The 18,570-nt window shown below is 41.2% G+C and overlaps 1 protein-coding gene and 1 pseudogene across 14 annotated transcripts in view; both read right to left on the bottom strand.

The window, feature by feature from the left end:
* FGGY (FGGY carbohydrate kinase domain containing) overlaps positions 1–18,570 on the bottom strand; it is a 400,333-nt gene that overhangs the window by 221,658 nt on the left and 160,105 nt on the right. The window contains exon 1 of one of the 14 annotated variants that reach the window (XM_073896663.1): positions 11,370–11,374. The exons of the other annotated variants lie outside the window; for them this stretch is intronic. The gene's annotated coding sequence lies outside the window, so the exon portion shown is untranslated. Of the gene's footprint in view, positions 1–11,369; positions 11,375–18,570 lie in introns of those variants that run through there. 14 annotated transcript variants of the gene reach the window in all.
* On the bottom strand, positions 13,835–13,958 carry LOC112824077 (U4 spliceosomal RNA; annotated as a pseudogene).

Below are 18,570 nucleotides of genomic sequence, written 5' to 3' on the forward strand. Positions count from 1 at the left end.
AGCCACAGGAGGAGAAAGGTGCAGAAAGGGGACTGGCGAGGCACAGACAGTGGGAACAGGGGACGGCCAAAATTGGCATTCAGACTAAAATCCAGATGAGGAAGATTGCATTCTACTCTGTCTCCATTTTAAAACAACTATTCCCCTAAGGTGTGAAAGGAACAAACTTTTCCTCTTCCTCTTGGAATCTGTAAATCTATCTTCCTAGAATGAGCACGTGCTTTCTTTTGGGTCTCCAGGTCTGCTCCAGCTGTGCCTTCTCCATGGAACATCCTTCCCTGCTTCTTCACATGCCTAACCTCTACTCACTCTTCAGAAAGCAACTCAGAGGTCACCTTCTCTAGGAAGGCCACCCTCAGTCCCTGCCCCTTCTGCACCTGAACTGAGCTAGATCCTGTCTCAGGAGCTGTCACACCTAGCATCTAAGTTAACTGCCATGTTTCCTTAATGCAGTGTTTCCCAGAGCGTGGTTCAAACACAACGGGTTCAAAAAGCTCCTGTTATTTGAAAGCAGATCTCGATGCAAGTAAGTTCGGGAAATGCGCTGCACCGAGACAGGTTTCTATACTGCAGTGATTCTCAAGACACTTTAATATGCTAGTGTACAATGAGAATCTCTAAGGAAGTATGAAATATGAAGTCCCAATATGATTTGATCACGGAGAATTTTTTTCCCTAAAAACCATCTGTAGTTCCAGAGTGCACAGGACAGGCTCTACTGCTATCTTTTACTGACACCGTCTGCTTTCCTCCTTCCCAGACTGTCATTTCCTTGTGGGCCACAGTATCTGTTCAATAGAGCATTTCTGGTATCTGCATAAGTACCTGCTATATGGTAGATACTTGCTGAAAGCCAACTGCATGTTAAAAAGCTAACATCACATTTCCCTCTTCAAAACCCTCCAGTGGCTTTCTGTTATTACCCTTAGGAAAACTTCGGATGCCTTACTCCAAGGTTCACAAGGCTCCACATTTTTTAAATCTCTTACCCCATCTCTTGCCATTCCCCTTTTGGACTGCATTCTACTAAATTGGCCTTTTTTTACTTCCTCAAACATGCCAAACTTCTTTTTCTCCCTAGGACTTTGCACATGTTCTTGTTTTGTTTTGTCATTTGCCAGAACACTCCTGCCCACATGTTCACACTGCTAAAACCATCTCCATGATGAGGTCTCAACCCAAAAGTCTTCCCCACATTTCAGCTGCCATCTTATTTCCATCATAACACACATCAATAGTGGCCCACAGTGACATATGTTCAAGATCACGTTTCCATGATGTTCACTTGTGAACCGGTCTCAGTGGAAGTCAAGCTGGGGAGGAGCCTTGGGGCATGGGACTGGCAGTGGGAATGGAGAGAAGACCATTTAGAGGTGATAATGAGCTGAGGTGGTCCAAAGGCCCTTAGATATATCAAGTATCTTTGGATAATTACCAGTTTCAAGGGTTTCTGTAGCATTAGAGCAGTACCAGCCCAGGCAGGTTTCTGCTGGGGCCACAGCAGCTAATGAGGGGCCCACGGCCCTGCCCTCATGGGATGTATACTCTAGTGGGAACATTAAACCCATAACTACAAACAATCCATGAAAAATTCAAACGTAATGAGGGTTATAAAAGGATGTACAGAAGATCTGTGGTTTGCATAGATAGGACACACAAATTCAACTGTACACAGGATTCGGGAAGCAAATGTATTTCCCTTGTTCCTTGCTTTTTCTCGAGTGTTTCAGGCCTTGTCTCCTTGACCCACCTGTGGGTCACTAACTCACAGGTTAGTGGGTTAGAGCAGAGTGGCCACTAACAAACCTGTGTGCCTGGCACAGGGCCAGGCTCAGAGTAGATGCCTCACAGGCATGGTGAGGGACTGTCATACGCCTCTTACTGGTGAAGAGTCTAAGGCACAGGGTAGTTAAATGATGTGCCTGTCGGAGGTCACTCACATAATCACTGACAAAGTCAAATCTAGGGGATAATTCTGTTCTATGTAGAAAAGCTGGAGTCTGAGTACAGCTTCTGCTTTTTTTTTTTTTTTTTAAGATTTTATTTATTTATTTGAAAGAGTGAGCAGGAGCAGGGGGGAGGAGCAGAGGGAGAGGGAGAAGCAGACGCCCAGCTGAGCATGGAGTCCAATGCTGGGCTCCATCCCAGGAAGGCAGACACTTAACAGACTGAGCCACCCGGGTGCCCTGCTGGTTTTTAAAATATTGTCAAGTCATTCTTCCACAGTGATTCAGAGAAAGTTCTAGAGCTGACTAACTGGCTTCAACTCGTCTTGGCTGTGTGCCCTTGGGCAAATTATTTAACCTCTCTATGCCTCTGTTTCATCATCTGTAAAATGGGGTTAACAGTCTCTTAGAAGACCGTTGAGTGAGTTATGTGAGTTATTAGAAATAAAGCTCTCACAACAGTTCCTGGCATATAGAAGGTACTCAGTAATGGTAGCTAAACTTATTATATTAATGCATTTGCTCTTTCCCCAAATCTGATGAGTCACTGTTTTTCTTAGTTATGATTAAATGTAGCTACAAATCCACAAAAAAGTGACATAAGAAAAAAAGAAATTTCTCTCTCGTGTAAAGGAAGTCCAGAGATGGCAAATCCAAGGCTGGTATGGTAGCCTCGTTAAAGCTCACTGTTCAGCCATCCCGAGAGTATGGCGTTTGTCTTCCTTATCTAAAATGGCTGCAAGAACTCCAGCCAACCTCCCTGATTCAGGCTTGCAGGAAGGAAAAACACATCCACACTCCGCCCACCATCTCTTTAAAGGGGACCTCTCAGGAATCCCATGGAATATTTCTCCTTACATCTCAGTGGCCAAAACCTAGAGGAAACTATGTAGCTGCAAAGGAGGCTGGGAAATGTGGTCTTTAAGAGCCCTATGTACAGCTAAAAGTCTGACTCTTGTTAATAAAAAGGATAAAGATTAGGTGGACATTTAGCACTTTCTGTACTACTGGTCATGTTCCACTAGCTAGTGATGAAACTGGACAGTTCCTTCCAGTCCTGTCCCATTTTACCAAAGTTTTGTGTTTCATAACAAATCAAAAGACATTTTCTGAGCACACTTTCTCAAGATCTATAAGGCTATCTCTACTTTAATTATTTTGAAAGCACATCCCCCTTAAGGGAAATGTAACTATATGGGTCTGATTCACTCTAAATTATTGAAAAATTGATTTTTTTAAAAGGTGTTTGCTAGCCAAGACTTTTTGAATCATCCTAATGAGCTTAAAAAATAAAACCACAAACTCTTTCTTCTGAAGAGCAGAATGTTCTCACCAATAAAAAGAGAAAAACTGAACCCCAGATTATGTGATTACACATTCCTTAGTGATAGTAACCTACCTTTTCTAAATCTTTGACTTTCAAAAAAATCCCTCATTTCTCATTATTATCATGATGAATTTTACTTTAAAATGCTTATTATTTACTTCATATTAATTATGGATTATCAACAATGGAGTGCTTTTATTGGCCAATCTTTTAAAATAATGGACATGATAGTGACTCTTCATGGAAGCATTACTTACTGATGTATTTTCCCAATCACAAGGATATAGAATGAGGCTCATAAAAAAGTCACATCTGTGATTGAACTTCCCTTTCAAATAAACATTATAGTCCTGAACAAATGCACTTTTACTCCCTGGCAAGCTTACCAGACTTCTGCATCACAGAAACAGGCCACAAGAAGCTATTGGAAAGAAAGATGATGGAGTAGGTGGACTGCACAAGAAAAAAGGGCAGGAATAGAGAGGATACAAGACAGTGCAGAAGATACATTGGATCTGGCCCTGTTGGCGGAGATGACTCAGAAAACCAGTAAGCCAAATGATTCAGCACCATCCCTATGAAAAATGCATGGAAATGACTGGAGGTTTAATTGACTAGTAAAAAGCATGAGCTTCTAAAGTCAGACAGGCCTAGTTTTGAATCCCTGCTCCTCCATCAAATAAGTATGAGATTTGGTGACAGTTATCTAACCTCTGTGAGCCTTGATCTCCGCATCTGTAAAGGAAAATAGTAATAGTACCTGCACCTCATGGTTCTGTTGGGAAGTTTACCTGATAATTCACATAAAATGCCTGGCAGTGGTCCCTGGCACATAATACACACTCAACAAATGATCACCATTATCAGTACACGATTTCCTTTCCCTCTCTTTTTCAGACTAGATATCCTCCCTTCAAGAGCCCTTTATCCTTCATCTTTTATTCTTTAAAAAAAAAGAAAAAAGGCAAATTGCTGGAGGTGCAGGTGAGGGTGGAGAGGACTATCTGAATTCATCTCCCTAGGACTTCTAATTTCATTGAGGTGAGGAATAATAGTGAGGAAATTGCTTTAGACAAGGGTTTCTGTTCTTGCTGTTGATTTAAACTGTCACTATCTGCTAAAAATGAAAATGCAAATTTTGAACAAAGCCAAGGTTTCATCTAGGACAGGAAGGCAAAGTTTGGGTTGGCAAAAATTAAATGAAAATGCCACTTACTGAGCTGGCACAATAGAAATATCTCAAAAAGCAAAGAACAAAAGTCAAACTAGATACAGAAAAATAGGCAATTTATGACTTAAGACCACAGTAGAAAATAAGCCTCTTTAGGTAAAGTTTAGTTATAATCACAAATTCCAGAGCAGAATATTTTATTCTTATAGGTCCATGGATTTCATTCTCAAATAATAAAAAATAATCTGTTTCTTCATAGTCTATTTTTCAGTAATAATAATAAATTAACAATCTGTTTTCTCCAGAGTCTCTATACACATCCCAGGCAGGGGCCTAGGTATATCTTAGTCATGCCTAGTCTCTCCAGCATCTAGCACAATGCCTGGCACATGGAATGAGCAATAAATATCTGTTGAACAAATGAGTAAATGAATACATGGAGAAGTGATTTTCAACAGCATCTTCCTCCATTCAGGTTGACAGTTTTCCTGGAGAACCATTAAACGTGGCCAAAGCAGCTGGGCAGTAGTAGTGTTTCTGATCACCAACCAATGCAGGACTAATGAAGCTAGCCAGGTTGCTGACCTTCCAGTATGTAACGGCTGGAAGAAATCTGAGAGACCATCTACTCCAGTGGGTCTCAAAGTATGGCTGGGGACCATCACCTGGGAACTTGCTGGAAATGCCAGGGCACCAGCCCCACTCCATATCTTCTCTATCAGAAACTCAGCATCTCAAGAATCTCTCCAGGTGTTCTGATAGGTGTTCCACTTTGAGAACAGCTGATATAGTTCATTGCCCTCAGTTCACAAAAGAGTAATGGAAGCCCAGGAAGGAAAAATCAGTTTTTCCAGAATCACCTTTTGTAATAACTGGACAATGAAAAGGTGGCAAATTTACCATTTCTTGGCTTTGTGCCATTATTTTGCCTCTCTTGAGCTTCAGTTTCCTCACTGTAAAATGGGAAGACTACTACTTACTCATGGTGGTTAATAGTAATTAAATGACACTATATATAAAGGACATGGACCATGGTAGATATTCAACAAAGCTTAGTTCTCATGCCACCCTGTTCCATCATACTTTAGGGTAGACTGAGGGATAGTGTCACAGGATTTGAGATCCAAAGATGTTGGAAGACTCACATTCAACTTAATCACTATGGTGGAGACTGAGAGTTGGCCCCCCGATATACATTCTCTCTTCTTCCTATGGTATATGTTATTTCAGCTGTGTATATGGCCACCAACTAAAGAATGCATTTCCCAGGCTCTCCTACAGCTAGTTCTGACCTTGTGATTAGGTTCTGGTCAATGGGATGACAGCAAGAGTGATATGTATAATCACCTGTTCCTGACCTTAGAGGGAAGGAACATAGGTTCCTCTTCTTGTTTCCTTCCTGAGGACTGGAATGGTTTTCCCTTCAGTCACGTGGACCAAACCCTATGGAGGGCAGAACAAGCCTGTATCCTTGAATCCATTCAGGTACACTACCAGCCCTGGACCATGAGAAATAAAATCCTTTCTTGTTTGAGCCCTGGAATTAGAGATTTTATTACAGCAACAGCCTGTATTCTAAATAAAAATCAGGAACTCTAGTCATATATATACTTATTCAACAACAACCATAAAATTACATGGTATATACTAGATTCTTTCTTGTTGGGCCCATAAGCCATTAGAATGTTCTAGAAATAAGAATATTTCAATATCCAAACTAATCTCATAGACAATGCAGGACTGTCAAATAAATTAATACTCTGTTATCAGGTCTTATAACTATGTATGTGTGTATATATGTGTATACATGTACTATACATATATATAATATGTAATATTATATATTACAAGTGAAAAATTATAATATATATATTATATAATATGTAATTAATTATATACTATATTATATATATATAATTTTCCCTTTATATAATTTCTTTTGGAAAATGTAGTCAAGATTCTTTTTTTTAATTGGTCAAGATTATTATAGCCAAAAACTATATCTAATATAAATAAATAAAACCAAAGCTCTCTCTTTTAAATAAATGGTCATTTTTGCAGGGGCAAGAACTTTCTCAAATATGAAAACATTTGTTCAGAATTCATACAAGTGGGCTTGAGGTTGGAGTCTCCTACCAAAAAGACTACAGACTTCACTTTAGATTTGTGTCTGGCAAGCCCACAAGAGACTCTAACATCAGGCTGTTTCTGAAATAATTCCAGGGTGACCTAAGCCATTAAAAGAGGACTCAGCTGGTGATAAAAGGATCTTGGTAAACATGATCATCACTTGACAAACACATTCATCTGGAGTCATCTAACCCTTGGTCTGTACCCCTATAAACTGACTTGCCTGAAGAGTTTAGTATACCCAGCAGAGTCCAGCTCTTGGTTACCACCTGGTTATCAGAGAGTCTCTGCTCTTCCCATACTTGCAGAGCTGGGCTGGGGGGCGGCATGGTGGAAATAAATCAGTTACACTGGCCAAGAAGTAGTTAACAGAGACCTGAACTAGCATTCCCAGCATCAGGAAATAGGATTCTATAAATCAGACGTTTTTCCCTATTGGTTTTTACAAGATACTCTCTGTGAAATATATCCAAATACAGACACGTTCCCATGGGAACGCCCGTTTCTTCCTATGCACAGAGCTGCACTAAAGTGAGCAGTGCACCCCGTGGACAGCCTCTCTCTTCCCAAGTCAGAAACCTGTTCAGTTCAGTCTCTTACTTTCGACTGTTAGCATGGCAAGGACAATGGCAAAGGGCTTTCCCATGAGCTGGACTGTGGATGATTTGAGCATCACAGAAAGAGAACCTGTGGGAATCTGTGCCCTGAGACTTTAGGTTTGTAGAACCCTGAGCGAAGCGGGTAATTCATTTCCACACCACTCTATTTTGTTGGCGTTTATGTTTATTAAAAATATACACCCTTACTCCCTTCTTGGTGCTCACATGTCCATGGTTCAGATGAGGCAAGAAAAGTAATTGCAGAGAAAGAGGATGAGCATCAGGAAGAGAAAAGAATACTGCCAGAAAAACACGCAAAGGACCTTGAGGAGATGGGACCTGGGTTTGAGCCCCAGCTCTGCCACAAACTGATTCAGAGATCGTCCTTAATTATTTCACCTTCTTGACCTTTAGCTATCTTCCTTCTAAAACAAAGTACATGTTTGCTATGTCCCTTTCCCAATACTAACACTCTGAAATTATTTTTTTAAAAATTAAAAAACATTATATTCTAAAGGAAAAAGAATGGCACAATGGACCATGTCATTTCCTTGTTTAAAATTCAACAGTTCCCTGATGCCTCATGCAATGGTTTCTAAACGTTTTAAGTGTGTGTGACACTAAAAAGTCTTCAGCATGGATTCCCAATGTACATATTACTTATCAATTATATGCATGTGCTAGTGGATTTATAAGGCATACGTGTGTATCGTGAAACATACATAAAAATAAAAAGAATGAAATAAATAGAGGTAAATAGAAATTCTAAATTGCTTTCCATACTCATTGGACCATCTTGCTTGACACCACTTGGGTCATGAAACCCCATTTACAGAACATGGACACACAGGATCGAGTTTAAGCAACTCATCATGGCACAGAAAGGCCAGTATAATTTGGTCCCTGCCTGCTTCTCCAGCTTCACGTCTTCTTCCTGCCCCAAACTCAATGTTCCAGCAACTCCTTGCTGCACACACCATATTAGTCAGCTCTGAGCTTTTACTTAGGCTGTAACTTCCATCAGCAATACACTTTCCTCAGCTCTTCACCTGAAAACCACCTCCGCATCTACGACAGAGAGACTAAGTTACCTACTTAGCGCACACCCTCCCCTTCTTTCTTAATAACACAACTCTGATGTTGTTGGAGGCTGCAGTGCGACCAGGGAAAAACTTACCTTTTCCTTACAGATGGTGGTATTCATGTGATATACTTCTGGCTTTAAAATGAGATATACACAGAAGTGACTGGGTGAGGTGTCCAAAGGAACATCCCAAAATGGAAGCAGCTTCAGTTAACACACACACACCTTTGCCATTTATTCATGTCCTTCTTCCGCCTGCAGATACTGGAGGCAAGACAATAAGACCAGAAAAGCCAGCCGTGTGGTGAGGGGGTTAGGTGCAGAAGATTAAAAGAAAGGCAGTGAACTGGAAGACAGAGATCAGAGGGAAGAATGGTGCCGGAAGGGGAGGTCATGGTGTGGGGGGTGGGGGGCTTCTGTTTTGTCCCCTAAGAGCACTGGGAAAAGTTGGGAAGCTTGATGCTAGGGAGTCACGGGATTAGATTTTTATTATAAAAAGCGCATGTTGGTGGCCATGTACAGAATGGGTTGAAGAACGCAAGTTTCCATTCAGTGAGAAGTTTAGAAAGAAGCCTGTCGCACAGTCCAGGTGGGAGTTTCCAGGAACCCAAACATAGTAGCATTTAAGATGGAGAGAGTGCGTGGACAACATGTGGAACACAGAACTGCCGGCAGGTGGAAACTGAGCCGATCGAGACAGGGCAGAAGCATCACAGGCTCGCAGAACTGGATGGACAATAAACAAGACAGCAACTGAATAGCCCCTTCCAGAAGGCTGTGCATGGCAGGGGACAATCACACAACAGGGCAGATTAATGATAAACTCATGACAACCCCTCAGCAAGACTGTCAATATCATTCAACAACCCTCCAAGGTTTCTCTAGTCCTCCTGCTCCACCCCCCCATTCTCTACTTAAACCTTTTCCACTCTTCTCAGACTTCCAACTCCCCTACTTCTCTACCACACTCTCAGGTGATCATCTCATCTACTTCACACAGAAAACAGAAGCCACCTAAAGGGAGCTCCCTCCACTTCCCACTTCCGAGCATACCCTCCTCCCCAGGTCTGCGCTCATCGCCTTTTTCGTAGTGCAACAGGACAACTACATCCCCACTTCTTTCTAGAAGAAATTCCTCCTGCCTTCTCTGGAAACTCAGCATAGCAATTCTCTTTCCTCTCTCTAGTATCGTCAGCCTATCGCTCCACTACCCGAACCTTCCCACCAGCAATTAGAGCTGCCCGAGCAAATCTCTCTCATCTTCAACCAACCGAGCAACAAGAAACTCCATCCACTTTCAACTATTCTTCTTCCTCCTCTAGTCACTGCCTCCATTTCCCTTTCTTTTCCTCCCAACCAGATTTCTTACAGAGATGTCTAAATGTGGCTGTTTTCCCAGCTAGTATCTTCAGTCTGGCATCCAACTGTCCTGGCTTGAATCCACACTAGCCAGCTGTGGGACTCTGGGTGATTAACTTCATTATGCCTCAATCTTCCTCTTCTGTAAAAGAGGGGGGAGGGATAACGTTCCCTCAAAACATTGTTGTTACTGCATGTGAATCCACAGTCAGCACCTGGCGCCAGGTCTGGCATCTAGTAAATGCCTGGTAAATGTTTACTGTAGTTTTTATGAAATGATCATTTGCTCCCCAACCCTTATCTTTTGCCCCCACTGTTACTATAATAAAGTGGGTGGCTTTCCCTGGGGCCTCTAAGTCACTTTATCCAATAGACAGTTTTCAGTCCTCCCCGTCTTTTTCTCTCCCAGTACTCCTTAGCGCCATCCCTAGCAGGCGCCTGGCCTTTAAGTGCTGAGATTCCTGTCCTCCAGATCCATTTTTCTTCTGGGGCTAGAGTCTTCTACATGTACCCCCGGCTTTACTACCATCAACACCAATGGCTTCCAAATCTCTCTTTCTAGCCTCATGGCTCCAACTTCTCACTGCTTTCTCCAGGTCTTTGTTTGAGTACCTTGGAGGCATGAACTCGTGGCCTTCACCTTCTTTACCTTGTTTTGACTGTCCTCTGAAGTATCTGTCTCTGAATGTATTCTCTAACACTCAGTCATTCATACATTTATCAATATCTATGGAGCATCCGCTACGTTCTAGACTTTCTTCTACGTGCTATCTTGTCTTAGAAAATATTTGAGGGAGCTTATAACTAGTACACGAAGATGGAATAAGGTCAGTGGGATTAAAGGCTAAATAAAACCACAGATGGGAAAAAAATTAATTGAGACAGGGTTAAACATATACACCAATGGCTTAAAAATCCACTACAGAGGAGTCTCAAATTTGCTCTAAATCTTCAAGCAGCCAAAGGGATGAGGGCTATCTTGTCAGTTACTTAATATAATGCCCATGAGAGAAAGAGAAAATAAAGAAATTATTCAGAAAAATTAGGATAAACTAAAAATAATATAAGTACTCAGATTAGACAAGATTTTTCCCATGAAGCCTACCTTATGAGGTATCTATGTGCAGTCATCCTAATTACCAGGTATTACTCAGATATTACTCTCTCAATGTGGCAGGTAGGTGAACTTAGACCCTCAGACGTTAAATAGCTTGCTTAATACTAGTCACACAGCTGATAAATGGCAGCACCAGGATTCAAACTCAAACCTATTTGGCTCCAAAACCCATTTTCTTTCCATTACCCCAAAGTGCATTTCAAAAATAGATATCCCCACCCAGCAGCTCCAAGATCTCTACATACAAGGTCCGTAATAGGACAACATATGACATTGCAGAAACTCTGTACCTTAAAGATCCCCTGGCAGCTTCTGTACTTTCAATTTAAAGACAGATGCATAGTCTTTGGTAGAAAAGAACGGGGGGAGGAAGCAGAACATGAAGTATTAATAAATATTGTAAGATCATTACCTGGTCCCTTAAGTAGCCTCTGAAGTAAGAGCAATGGGGAAAAAAAACTGCAAGAGGCTATTTTCCCCTCCTAATAGATTGTACATTTCAACAGCTAAAAGCGTATGAAAATTTAACGGAATTTTTAATGTCTTTCTAGGTTTTACGATACCACAAAGAGATAATCTTTGCTCTCCTTGCCATGAGAACAGATGCGTGGTAGGGGTGGTGGGGCCGTGACTCACCACCTCCTCATGCCCACAGAGGCTGTATGTGCAGCAGGCCAACTTCTGGGATCAATAGGGTTCACAACAATGCAGTATCTGTCAGCAAACCTTGAAGAGGCCATTAGTCAACCGGTGACCTGCCAACCTGACCACAGCAGCCTTCTGATGTGGATTCTCAGAAAGGTTAGCACGTTCTGGGAAACAGAAAAGGTCATGGGTATCTCACAATCAAAATCCACAGGACTGGGGTGAAGGGCATCACAGAGGAGCTAGGAAGTTGGGGATAAGGGCCACCTTGGAAACCAAGGTCACCACCTACCGGCTGCATGCCCAAGAAAAGCTAAGTTGGAGAGGCAGCGGCTAGGACAGGCCGCATACGGCAGATGAAGGCAGCCACTGGAAATGGCCACTCTCCGAGAACACTCAACTAAATGACCTCTTGTGGATGGTAATAATGGCAAGAGGTCAGATGTCCACCTGGGATCCAGATGCAAGTCTCTACTTAATAACTTTCCGTAAAGGGGAAAAAATCCAAACTGACTTGTGAATTTTAATGTGAATGAAGCACGTGGCTTTGCAAGTGTCATATTGTCTACTTACTCTCCTCCTGGAATTTCAGAGAAGCCAAGAGAACTCTAATCCTCTGAAAGCCCTATCCTCAGGCCTCTTTTCCCTGTGCCAGTTCAGAGCAAAGGAAGAAGGAACCTCGGAATTGGGCTTGCATCTTTTGTTAGCTTCTTGAGTCAGCAATGAGGAGGGGCTTTGGTGGCCCACAGATCTGAATTAGAATCGAGCGCCATCATTTATTAATGTTTTTGACTTTGGGCAGGTGATTTTATCAGGTTGGACAGCCCCAGACTGGTCAACTGTTTTATTTCCCACATTCACCAGATCTAAATTATCTTATCTGGGTCATTCCCCTGTAGATACACTATTTTTTATTATTATTATTTTTTTTGTCAGTGGTCCTTATAAATGTGAGGCCTGGAATGGGACAGAGAATTTCAGATATAATCTGACCAGAACTGAGGCTCTCGCTAATCCTGACCTGAACACTGCAGCTGTATTAACGCAGCCCAGCCTCAAGGGGCTCTGCAGCCTTGTGGTCAGAGATGCAGGCTCTAGAGGAGAACTATCTCCAGCTCCATTACTTACTGTGTGACCTGAGCAACTTACTTAACCTCTCTGCGCCTGAGTTTCCTAATCAGTAAAGTATATCAGTAAAGGATAAGAGTATCTTCCTAGACTGGCTAAGCAGATTAATAAGTTAACAGTTATAAAGCGTATGGAAGTGACTGGTACATAATAAGTACTCAACAAATACGTACTTGGTTCACTGCTCCTTGGCAATCAAGCATTCTCTAAGAAATTTAGGCTACTACTGAGATTACATATACACCACTGAGAAGCTACTTTTGTTTTTCATTTTTTTTTAATTGAGGTATAACTGACATATAACATTATATTAGTTTCAAGTGTACAACATAATGATTTGGTATTTGTATATATTGTGAAATGATCACATTAAGTCTAGTTAAAATCTATCACCTTACTACATATTTTTTGTGTGTGATGAGGACTTTTAAGGTTTACTCTCATAGCAACTTTTACATATGCAATACAGCATTACTAACTAGAATCACCATACTGTACATACATCCCCAGAATGGACTTGTTATAACTGGAAGTTTGTACCTTTTGACCTCTTTCACCCATTTCACCCACCCACCACCCCTGCCTCTGGCAACCACCATCTGTTCTCTGTATCTATGAGCTGCTTTGTTGTTTATTTTGTTTTGTTTTGTTTTGAAGATTCCACATATAAGTGACTTATTTCACCGTGCATAATGGCCTCAAGATCCACCCATGTTGTCACACACAGCAAGATTTCATTCCTTTTGTGGCTGAATAATATTCCACTGTGTCCACACACATACACACACCACATCTTCTTTATCCATTCCTCCACTGATGGACATTAAGGTTGCTTCCAAGTCATGGTTATTGTAAATGATGCTGCAGTGAAATGGCGGGGGGGGGGGGGCGTGTATCTTTTTGAATTACTGTTTTTGTTTTCTTTAGATAAACACCCAGATGTAGAACTGCTGGATCATTTGGTAATTCTACTTCCAGCTTTTTGAGAAACCTCCCTACTGTTTTCCACAGTGGCTGTGCCAGTTTGCACTCCCAGCAATAGTGCATGAGGGCTCCTCTTTCTCCACATCCTCACCAGCACTATTTCCTGTCTTTTTGATAAGAGCCAATCTAACAGATGTAAGGTGATATCTCATAGTGATTTTTTATTTTTCATAGCGGTTTTGATTTGCACTTCCCTGAGGATTAGTGATGCTGAGCATCTTTTCAGGTACCTGTTGGCCATCTGGATATCTTCTTTAGAAAAGATATATTGTCCTTTTATTTTCCCTTTTATTTATAATATATATTCAAATCTTTTACCCATTCCTTCCATGCATTTTTTAATGAAAAGACATACCCTGATAAAAATTCACATTAATTTTAACTTACCCTTCTAATCTGTTGTTCTTTTAGCAATAATCGCGCCTCGGATAAACCTCATTGGCTACGATACTGCCACTGCGCAAAGCTAATCTGGTGTTCTTTAAAAAAAAATTTGAGGGGCACCTGGGTGGCTCAGTTGGTTAAGTGCCTGCCTTTGGCTCAGGTCATGATCTCAGGGTCCTGAGATAGAGCCCCATGTCAGGCTCCCCTGCTCGGCAGGAAGCCTGCTTCTCCCTCCACCCCCACTCATGTTCGCTCTCTCTCTCAAATAAATAAATAAAATCTTTAAAAAATTTCTGAATTATGTTATTTAATTGTATTAATTATGGTTCCCTGCTTTGTATCATTTACATATTTATTCAGCAAGTCCTCTATGTGTTCATCCAAGTTGCTGATTGAAAATATTATCAAGGGGAAGTTAAAATGCAATGAATGCCACGTGCCATGCCACCAGGGGCTCACAAGGAGTTGAGATGAAGTTCTTTATCCACAGTCTTTGAGGTAGTTTCTTAGCCGTTTGGGAATCCATTCTGAATGCATCACTCATTCCAAGGTCTTCTATTTTAACTAGGAGAAAACTGCTAGAAATTCCTAAAAAATGTATAGCACACAAGATACATTTCTTCTATGCCATTTTATCAGTTCTAAAACTCTAACTCATTTATTTATTCAAAAATACTTAATGAACAGCTATTCTGTCGATAAACACATAAATACATACAAGAATAAGGTAGTAAGATAGTGACAAGTACTAAGAAGAAAATACAAGAGAGCAACAATACTGCTGGAGCAGGGAAGGGAGTGGTAGCTCAGGGGCGGAGGAGGCTCTTCTCCAATGACATTTAAACTGAGCAATGAACAAAGGGAAAGAGATAACCATGTCAATATTTTTAGAAAAGCCAAGGCAGACAGAGAGCCAAGTTAATGCAAAGGCTACACATAACAGAAATGTTTGAGAAACAGAACATCACTGTGGTTGGACAGTAAATACGTGGGGACGTGGCAAGAAATAAAAGAAAGAGGGTAGAAGGAGAGAGCTATCACATAGGACTTTGAAGAGCATGTCAGGGGATTTAGATTTTTTTTTTTTAATTGTAATAGAAAGCCACTGGAAGAATGTGGCCATGAGAGGAGCATCATCTGATTTACATTATTAAAATAATAATCCAACTATGGTAGCGAATGGATTATCAGAGGGAAGAACATAATCAAGGAAACCAATTAAGAGGCTGGTACATGAACCCTGCAAGAGATGAAAGTACTCTGAACTAGGATGGTAATAGTGAAAAGGGGTAGGAATGGCCTAATTCAGGGTTCACCTTGGAGCCAAGAAGATAGGACTTGCTGGCGAATTGAATGCTAGGTGAAAGAGAAAGAGAAGCATCAAGAATAACTTCTGGGTCTGGGTCCTGACCAAGTAGGAGAGCTACTGCACCTTTTATGGGAGATAGAAGAGACAACAAGAGGAACATATTAGGTAGCTGGGTTGTGCGGGCAAATCAAGAATTCTGTGTTGGATCTCAATCTCCCCCAGCCAGCCAGCCAGCCTTTATTTAGTGGTGATGCTGAGCAGAGGAGACAGCACAAACAGTCTAGTTGAGGATGTAAGAGCAGACGGACAAGATGTAAGCACTGCGTGCTACTGGAGCTTCAACTATGCCCAACAATCTAAAGAAGGAGAGTGTTCCTGAGAAAGCAATTTCAAGAACAGACAACATCTGAGGTTAGGTTAGCAGAATTCATTCATAGTCAACCTGTGTGACTTCCTAATGACATCCTCTTTTACAATTATATGCATAACAATCACAACCAAGATAACTTGTGTGATTAACATGAAGTGCACAGGTCATTTTTAGGGGTCAAAATTTTGGAAAGCTGGGAGCAGTAACTTATCTGAGCAGCAATTCAATCTTGCTCTCAGGGGCTCCAAGATCACATCTGCAACTTATTTTCTTAGTTGTGAATACCCAGCTGAGCATGAATATACAACACTGACTGAGACTGTCAAAATACTTCCTTAAATTTTCCATTTTCTCTCAACCACACTCAGTCTGAATGAAGCCAGTCCTCTGAGATAATGATTTCAGCATCATCTTGCAACCTGTTCCAAGTTTCTCAGCTCTAGTCACAGTGGTCTTCCTTCACCATGCTTCCTCCTGCCACAATTACTGCAAATGCTGTTCCCTCTACCTGAAACACTGTTCTCAGCCCTCTTTTCAGAGTTACTGCATATCAACCTCCTCTAAACATCCATTCCTCAAACATTTCCTAGTTTCCCTGACAAGGCCATATCCCATTAATACGCATTCTTTAGGCCCCCTTGATCCATTCTTTGTACCATTTATCTCAGCACTTAATTTTGTGACTGATGGACTAATGCACTCTCTACTACACTGAAAACTAGAGGAAGGCAGGAACCCTGTCGGCTTTGGTTCATCACTATTCTCCTACAGGTAGCATGATCCCTAGCATTAAGTTAATGAGTGAGAACAAAGAAGGAAAATAAGAGTGCTTCTTTTTTTTTTTTTTTAACCAAATCGTTAATATGATCCAATCTTTGCAAGCCATTAACCCAACCTTCTTAGTTTTTCTTCCTGTGGATACACTTACCAAAAGTCTTTTTTGGTTGCTCATGGAATTTGACATTAGGGGAGCCCAATATTAGCTCCCTTTAACACTATGATATTTTACATAGTATTAAATCCTTCATGTCAGTTAATTTAGTAGTTACTATTTACCGGGGTCTTACCAGAAGTCAGACACTTTACATACATCACCACTCCATCATGAAGACCATGCAAGGTAGGTATTCCTACACCTGTTTTATAGATGAAATCAAGTCTCAGAGAGGCTTAGTGATTTCCACAAGGTCATAGAGTCAATAAGTGGTGATTCTGGGATTCAATTATAGGTCTTTCTAACTCAAAAACTTCTAACTTCTGGTTTCCCCAAATGTAAATCTGGAATAAAAACCATTTTTCAAATCGGATGGGAAATCAGTGTGAGAGTGCATGAAAAGAAATACTCTTTTAAAGTCATAAAGCACTGTAGGAATATTAGTCACTGAGTTTCTTAGCTAATTATCACCTATGTATCCTGTATTTTTTATTTGCCTATGGATGTGTGCCCTTTTGTTCATGAGAAAAAGCTAAAGATTGCCAGTTATGGTGCTGAAGAATTTAAGAAAACCTATAATTCTGGTCAATGTAAGCTCTCAAGGAGGTAAGACTGGAATGTGATTATGATTTCGAAGCAGAAGTCTGATTATTTTATTATATGCTGCTTGGAACAAAAGCTGTGTGAACCCAAGGGTAGAGCTCAGAAGGAAAAAAAAAAAAAAAGCATTCCCCAAAGTCAGAAGAAGTTGGCAGTAATTATATGGCATTATTCATGGGGTACTGACTTTGGCAGACATGACCTATCACCTAGGGAGGAATTTGAGTTCAGAAGAATGAACAGTTATTAAGATAGTAAGAAGTGACATTTTTTGAAGACTTACTATGTGCTAGGATCTTTACCTGCATTACTTACTTTAATCCTCATAATATACCAATTAAGGCTCAGGAAAATCAAGTACCTCACCCAACAATACATATGGCAGAGCATATGTGGCTTGCAGATGACAGAGCCATCCGAACACAGGCCTGACACGGATGACCAATTCTCAGCCATTAAAATAGGCAACAACTAATATAGTATTTAATGATTTTAGTTTAACTGTATTAGTAGCTTAGGAGCTTGACTGATATATTCCTAGATCCAATGATCCCTGGTTGCTTGGGCGAAGTCCAATTCCTGCACTTGCAAGGCTGAAATGTAGACACTCAATTGGGTGAATTCACATATGTAAGCCCGTCCCTCAGAGACATTCTTCTGGTGCTTAGTCCCTTTCAAATGATGGTAACAAGATTGGTTAAATGACCAAAATTTTTTTAAAAAGGTAAGACAAGGAAAGGTGGCACAGAGTACCGGAACAGCCACCAGACTGGGGGTCAGGAGACCTGGTTTCTGGTCTCAGCTCTATCACTAGAGTGCTCCAAGACCAAGGAAATTCACCCTACCATCCTGAATCTTGGGCTTTCATCTATAAAATGAAGACAGGAGAGCAAAATCTCTATGATCCCTTTCAGCTCTGCTATTCTCTGCCCAGCAGTAAGAGAAGTTGGCGGCTGATCTCACTTTTGGGGGGGCTTCCAATTATCTTCCAGATGCCATACTGAAAGGAAGAGCAGTTCCATGAAACCTATACACAGCAAGCCTTCTGAAAGCCATTACCTTACAGCATGATGTGGTCATCACTGCTCCCTTGCCCTCCTGGCTCTGCAGGGCTATTCCTGGAAGGGTTAGCAACTGAAACAGTACTTCTGGGAATCTAAGAGTGGCGGTGGTGGGTGGGGAGAGCACAAGTACTTTTTTCAGGCTCAAGAGGGAGGGAACAGAAATGTTGAGAGAATAAAGATCCTTGTCTTTGTGGTGCCAAGATACATTTAAAAATGATAACAACTAACAGGTCTCCAGGCTTTGTAAACCACACTCTCCTGTGCTATCAGATATCTCCTTTCAGCTCCACAACAAAACTTTATGGTAGGGAGGTAGGTAATGGGTACTGTATGTGATTAGAGGAAAGAAACAGACCTGGTGGGCATGCATGTATACACACACACACACACACACACACACACACACACACACACACACA

The sequence above is a fragment of the Callorhinus ursinus genome, unplaced genomic scaffold (genome assembly GCF_003265705.2).
Source record: "Callorhinus ursinus isolate GAN/ISIS: 27379988/994484 unplaced genomic scaffold, GSC_fseal_2.0 scaffold9, whole genome shotgun sequence".
NCBI classification, from domain to species: domain Eukaryota; kingdom Metazoa; phylum Chordata; class Mammalia; order Carnivora; family Otariidae; genus Callorhinus; species Callorhinus ursinus.